Genomic DNA, 7527 nt, shown 5'->3' on the forward strand with positions numbered 1-7527 from the left:
GGCTATTTAAGCCAAAACCTTTTTTAATTAAATGCAAGTTGTTTCTGTAGTTGTCAATGAGGGCTATATAGCATGATGGCATATGACTTCATCATTGTTTCTGGATAAGGAGGTTACAATAAAATGATTGTATAAACATTTCTATTAATTGACTTGCATATTTTATGCCTAAATAAAAATTGAATTAAGAGGAGTGGACTCTGTCAATTCAATGTCAAAGGAGTTTGTCTACTTAGATTAAATTGCTCCACTAACTTCCAACTTTAAAGTGAATGCAACTTCTCTTTGAGAGTTCTGAAATAGAACTCAAATGACTCCCTTGTTATTCAAGTTATCTCAAGGCTTGGTGATTGATTTAAACAATGCCAATGCGAATTTTGATCTTATGCAAATTTCGTGCTAGTATTTACTTCATCAAGTAACAACATATTCAATAAGGAGGAAGAACATTATTATAAACTTAATTATTCCATATGAGTGATCTCAAACTTAGTTGTTAGAGCCATATTAAATGGATGCATATCAAGAGTTTGATTTTGGAAAGAAGCCGTTGTTATTGTCGACACAAGGATAACCACTTCTCCTCTTATTTAACAGAAGCAGAGGTGGTGCTGAAGTAGCTCATTGAGAGTGCACAGCAGCAAGTGTTGTTGTTGCAACGGATTCATTATTTGTAGATTCCTTGATAAACTAATTTATGTGCTGTCAAAGAACTACATGGGTTATCTCAAGCTTGAGCCGATTTCATATGTCTTAGGATCCAAGCATGGCAAGTAATAATTACATGTAAACTGTTGCTAAGACTATAAACCATTACCACCCCATTGCTCTTTCTCTTTCTCACCAATAATGAAATATATTGAAACTGAATTGAAACTTCAAAAACAATAATATATTTGATTAAAGTAAATATTGTTGTCAACACCTATCACTACAACATTTCAATTATACGAATACGAATGAGCTTCAACTATCGCAAAGAATTTCACTTCATTCATGGAAATTAAAACTGAATGTGAAGATTATTGAACAGTAAAATTAAACTAACCTAAACACCTTCCTTGGTTACATAAGTGAACAGAGAAACTTTTGTTGTGTTTCTGCAGCCTGCGTGGACCAAAACTTTCTCTATCTCGGATTATCCTCTTGGAAAATTGGCATTTGATGGGGTTGATGGTCAGTGTTTAGCGGTGGATGAGTTTGATGACGAAGAACAACAATCTGGGCAGGATAATAACACAATGAGTCTGGAAATTCAGAAAATAGTTCCCCCACTTTCGTCACGGTCAAAGGATGGGATGACTTTTGCCGAGTTTTCACGCGAAACAACAAAACAGTATTATGGTGGTAATGGTTTGCAATCAAATAGATGACTCGTAACTCGTTTGGATTTACAACTATAGCAGTAGTACAGTGGTAATGGCTTGTGAAGCGACAGATACTAGCTGTTAGGTGGATATCCCGCTGTAATTCGAAACAAATGTGAGTTCCCTGCTAGTCCTGTTTCAGTGTATTTAAAAAGCTACTAACCTTACTGATTATGTTTTTCAGTACCTTTTTTCCTTTGAATAATAAGTAATAACCATATTTTTGAAAGGTGAATTAGATAATATTGAATTTGTTGACCAGTTTGAATTAACACTGCAAAACTTTTCTTTTTCCTTTTTGTCTCACCTCATCCCTCTATGTCTTTACATTATTTGATTAAGATTGATTCTAGTGGGTCTACATGTGCAAACCACCTCCAAATTTGTTCCTTGAGCCTCTACACAGAATAGAAAAGAAAAAGAAACTTAAAATAGCTGAAAAAGATGACCTTGTCATACAACTATAACCGCATAACTGTCCTGGTCCTGTTACACCCAAAGTCCACGACTTGGCCCAAACCTGAGTTATTTATAATATTTGAGTGATAAATAAACAAAAAATGGGAAATGAGGGAGGGTTTAAAAAACCTTGGTGGAAGCGGGCTAAGGTGGTAAAGAATCAGGAGCACGAACGTCTTGTGCTAAGAATCAGTAAACTATCTAAGGAACATTCTTGAGATAGTTTTTAGTTGCAATATGCACATATATCAATGTACTACATGCTGAGCTTTCTCCTTTTAAAGTGTGGGTCTTCTGGAACATGTATTATGCACTCCACATTAAAGAAACAAAATAACTTTGTTTCATTTTAAAAGACATTGAATAATTGATGAGCTTTCATTGATCCTACTCTTAGTTTATTTTTATCTAGATGTTTAGTATGATTGAGGCTAGCTGGTATGAATGATTCTTATCACTGACTGAAGCACCCAATGAGAGCTTGTCTTGCATTCAACATTCCGACCTAAGCATCCAGCACATATACTATCTTAATCTGTACCAGACAACAATACATGAAACATTGATTCAATTAAATTACTTACCTGAACTTGATACCATTACTTGCTTCATTATTGTAGTCCATCTCCTGCATTCAAGCCTGTATTCAATTTGAATTTCTAAGATATTTAATTCTGGAAGATTTATGTATAAAACTAATTGGTTGAAGGTCTTATGTTCTCAATAAGCAATAAGTAAACAATTTTTTAAAGAATTCAGCAGTGGACAAGAAGCTGGGGAAGAAAAAGAGAGGAGTGTCACCTGAAGATCAATATTTAAATGGCCTGCACTTCTAACCATCCCTGCCATAAAATGAAATATTAATATGTAAAGGGAAATTGCAGCTTGAACTCCTGGTCTTTTCACTTTAACAACAACAACCTGCCCTGTTCTGCGAATCCCTGCTTGATAAATCTATGTTCCAGAGACATAAGTTCTAATTTTGATTAATAAAATTTAAAATCGAAAATAGATACATGTCATATCAAAACTCTACAAACATCAGCTAGAAAAATACACCAATATAAGGCTGAAGCGTGCACCTGACCAAGGGAAGCAGCAACAAGAACAGGCTCAGGTGAAATCTCTGACAAATTACATCCAAGGATAAATCAATTGTTGACTTGTTTCCGTTCCAGCTGCTGCTTAAGTATAATTGACTCCTCTGAGTATGTCTCAACCTCTAACAGATGCATACTATGATATGCAACCGTTGAACCCCAATTGTTCAGCTGTGAAATTATATTTCAAGGAGATATTAGACAAGACTAGTTTTTCCAAAAAAGAGTAGTCAAGAGATTTATCAAGAGACAGTTTCTTACAAGCAACTAGCCTTCCATCTACCAATTTTTCCTGTCAAAACATAAATATGCAGTCCTCAAAGTACATCCATTTAGTATGATTTTTCAGACTCAAGATTTGAATCTCGAGTTGATTAACACGAGATTGGGTAGCAAAGCAGGTATGATTAGATTAGTACCTATATAATACCTAATATACCGGGAGAAATCCACCATTTCCTAGAAGGTTTCAAAGATGAAAATTCTTGGTGGCCTTTCTCAATGTCTCAAAATCAAAGTAGCTAATTGTCTTAAGGAGTTAAGGTTCCCACCGATGAACTCCGTGAATCCTTAATGTATCCACAAAAAACTTCAACACAAATTGATCCTTACAATAGTATGGTACATATATAATGTAAGCTATTTTTCATGCTTTGTTTAAACTACCTGACTGTTGATTTATCGGGACAATTTTCTTCATCACCTCTTCTGCTACATTGCAAGCACAAATAACAGAAACAAATGTAAGCATTATATAAATACTTATATCATGCTTCTGAGTTTAACTCATATGATAAGCGTTTAACTCATAAGTTCTTAATTTTAATGATAACCTTATTATGGTGCTATTTCCATACATTACCATGCTTCTGAGTTTCACTTGGCGGTGAAGCTGTAGCTGAGATCGATTCGAACGAAGTGGTGCAGTGAGTTCATATCTCCAATATAAATGAATATTAAATTAAAAAATAATCTAGAAAAAGAAAATTTATGAAAAATAATATTGAAATTGAACGATTAAATGTGGAATCACCTAGGACATACTCTGTTCTTCGATGTAAGTTGTTGTCTTCGAATCTGAAGTCAAGGGCAACTGAAAGCGTTGCATTAAACTACACATTTCAAAATATTGAGAGTGATTAATGATTGAGACGGGAAAATGGATTTTAGAGAAGATAATCACATAGATGAAATCATTTTTATGATAGTGTCGAACACATTTTTCATTTAGTTGCTGCCTCTTCAAAAAAATCAGCTCAAGATTCCTAAACCACACAACATTCTCTCCAACGACTTTTAAAAGAACTTTCAAGATAGAAATCATCACCAAGGAAGACAACATCTACAACTACTGATATGAAATTGCTATAGGCTTAAACATGGAAACAAAAACAGGTATTGTCTGGTGCAAACACCAAGTAGCCACACCAACTTGAAATGCAGAGCCAAACAATCCCGAGTATAAAACTGATAGGAACCTTAGATTGGGTTCCAGGCTCCAAGCATTGATATCTCTTTCCACAACCAAACAGGTCACAACAGATAGAATGGCCACAAAGAAACATTAAAAGAATACAAGAATCAACCCTTATGGATATTTCTTAAGAATAGAAGCCTGTACTATTAGAAATGTTGAAGCCACCATGCAATCAGCTGCTAGAAATGATCCTCCGATTATCCCACTAGTATCCTGTGAAAAAGCTAGCTGATGGGATAAGTTTGCGGGTGATGATGGTCCCTTCAGAAGTGCAGCACCCTTGTACAAAGTCATAATAAAAGCACTGCCAATTGATACTATTGTTCCCAATGATTTTGCTCGGATGCTATAGCTTTTCCCATCTAATTGTTCCCTTCTAAAAAGAACGACAAGAATGAAGGTAAAACCAGGAATAAGATTGAGCATGGCAGTAACAAGTGTTGAAGAGCTATAGCAAATCCCAACATATCCAAAAACCTGCGCCAACAACCTGAATTTGTAGCAAAATTCAACTAGCCATGTCTTGAGCTTCATGGGATATTGTAGATTTACCAGAAGCAAGACACTTTGATCTAATTTAAATCAAACTTGGTTAATGCCAAATGATAGGAGGATATCAACTGTTAAAAGTTTAATTTGTTTCCACTCCACAAAGGATCAATCAAAGGAATAAACCATTGTTGTAGTTGATCCACACAAGCGCCTCACCAACCTTACAAATCAAATCAAATCTTCCGCCCATTGCATTGTCATAAAAATAGCAGTAAATATTTGCCAAAATATATCTACAACCATCATGAATAATATCACTCCAGTAGCTCCAAGTTTGAACAAGTTGTAGTTCATGTTCCAACTCTTGGGACTGTTGCAGAAGAATTTTAAATACATTCAAAGAATCAACCCTATCATTCATTTCACTTATATCAACCAACTCTTGTAAATAACATTGTAACCGCGAGCTTGAGGACAAGAAATCTGCAATTGGCTTGAGAACATTACCTACATCAATGAGTAGTTTGTGAACTGCATCATGATAATTTGCCAGAAGTTGACTTTTTTTAGTTTCATTGTCATATGAATTATGAAGTCCTAACAATGTTATGTTGTCACGTGATGCTTCAATTGGGAAAAAAGAATACCAATACATGTGTCTAAATACTACCAAAGGATCTTCAATCCAATCCATGCTCACAATACCAACTATTAGATAATTAAGAGAATCATAAAAGTGAAGGGCATGTCCTATTCTTCAAATGCCTCATAAGCAACAAGAACACATATATGATTAAAACACTTAGTTGCAAGGGAATTAACCACATAAATCCTAACCAAAAGTCTTTTTTTTTTTATAACAAGATTGTTAATGTGTCTTCCATAGATAAAAAACTTCAAAGAGCACAAATGCGACAAGTTGGTAAATGTGTACTTAACAAGCTTAAAAACCACCCTGTGAAGTCCTTTGGATGAATCAATAGAAACACCTTCAAACTCATAACTTGTATATTCCATAGTGAGAATATTCCAAACACACAGAAGACACTTCGGCATTTGATCAAACACTTGGAAGGTATATGGCAACACCCTATATGTAGGAATACCGAGGTATTACGTTGATGCAGAATGCTCTATGGTGGTAACAAACAAGGATAGAATAAATAATAACATCGGAATGACGACCAGATCAGGTGGTTCCAGCGGTGGAATTATTGGCAATGACACTCTTGATGGAAACTCACTCAAGCGTTGCATAGTGGACGACACATTTTGTGCAAATGCGCTCAATCCGACTGGAAAATTGCAAGCAGAGATTGAGATATATTTTAATAGTTGCACAATGAGTGAAATGACAGATGCATTAGTTGGTTGTCGCTGGTCCAACAATGTGAATTTCTCTTGGTTTGTGACTATGGAATTGATTGTTGACTTCTCTTTGAGTACATCAATTTTAGGGGTGTAAGTTTCCTGGGAGCTAACCGCAGGTCCCTCGTTCTGGTTCTGCTTCTGCTCTTTAAGACCTCCAATTTCTACTTCGATTTTTTCTTCATCCATCACTATTACCTTAATATGTTTATGATGCAACAATTGATGTTCTAAAGTAAAAGGTTCATCACATCAGAAACATAAACTCATTTACATTTGAGAAAAAAGGATATACACTGACAGTGTAAAATATTTTTACACTGTCAATCAATCACAACCATGTATCCAATTAAAACACAATTTTAATTAAAAAAAAATTAATATGACATGGCAAGTGTAAGAATTTTGATTGGATGTATGTGTAAAATTTGTTTACACTGTCAGTGCATTACCTTTAAACTCTTTACATTTTCTCTTCCACTTCCATAGCACCCAATATTTATAGATGTGACTAATAACTATAAATATTTACAAATGCCACTGATGATTATAAATATTTATAATATTTTTTTGTTTAAATAAAAAAGGTATTGTGGTGATAGTGTCCCGTAAAAATAGTGAATTTATGCTAATTATCAATATTTATAATATTTTGCTGATTAAATTAAAACATATATTGTGGTGATAGTGTCCCGTAAAAACTTTTTAGAAGAATACTTTTCAATTTAAATTGGTATATAATTTATTTAAATGAAATTATAAAATATATAATTATATAATTTAATAACTATAAATATTTACAATATTTGGTTGGTTAAAATAAAATTAAAAAAAATATTGTCGTGATAGTGACCCGTGAAAATATATGATGATATAAGATAGATGAATAAAATAAAATACATATTTGAAGGAGTGAAAAACACTTAGAAAGGGGGGATTGAATAAGTGTAACTTTAAAACTTGGAAGATAAAAACAATGAACACAATTATTTTTATCCTGGTTCGTTGTTAACGAAACTACTGCAGTCCACCCCTGACAAGGTTATTTACCTCTACTGAGGATTTAATCCACTAATCCAACTGATTACAATGGTTTTCCACTTAGATACCCTCTAAGTCTTCTAGAGTCTACAGATCACAACTTGATCACTCTAGGAATCTTTTTACAATCAATGTAAAAATAAAGTTTACAAGAGTTTGTTTTGCTTCTAATAAAGTTGTAATCACAACAGTGATATTTCTTTTAAGTTCTAAACTTAACACT

General features: G+C 33.9%; 1 pseudogene; it reads right to left on the minus strand.

Moving 5' to 3' along the window:
* Positions 1 to 661: 661 nt before the first annotated feature.
* On the minus strand, positions 662 to 6498 carry LOC131639644 (WAT1-related protein At5g40240-like; annotated as a pseudogene).
* Positions 6499 to 7527: the final 1029 nt, after the last annotated feature.

Source organism: Vicia villosa, unplaced genomic scaffold, assembly GCF_029867415.1.
Source record: "Vicia villosa cultivar HV-30 ecotype Madison, WI unplaced genomic scaffold, Vvil1.0 ctg.002723F_1_1, whole genome shotgun sequence".
NCBI classification, from domain to species: Eukaryota; Viridiplantae; Streptophyta; class Magnoliopsida; order Fabales; family Fabaceae; genus Vicia; species Vicia villosa.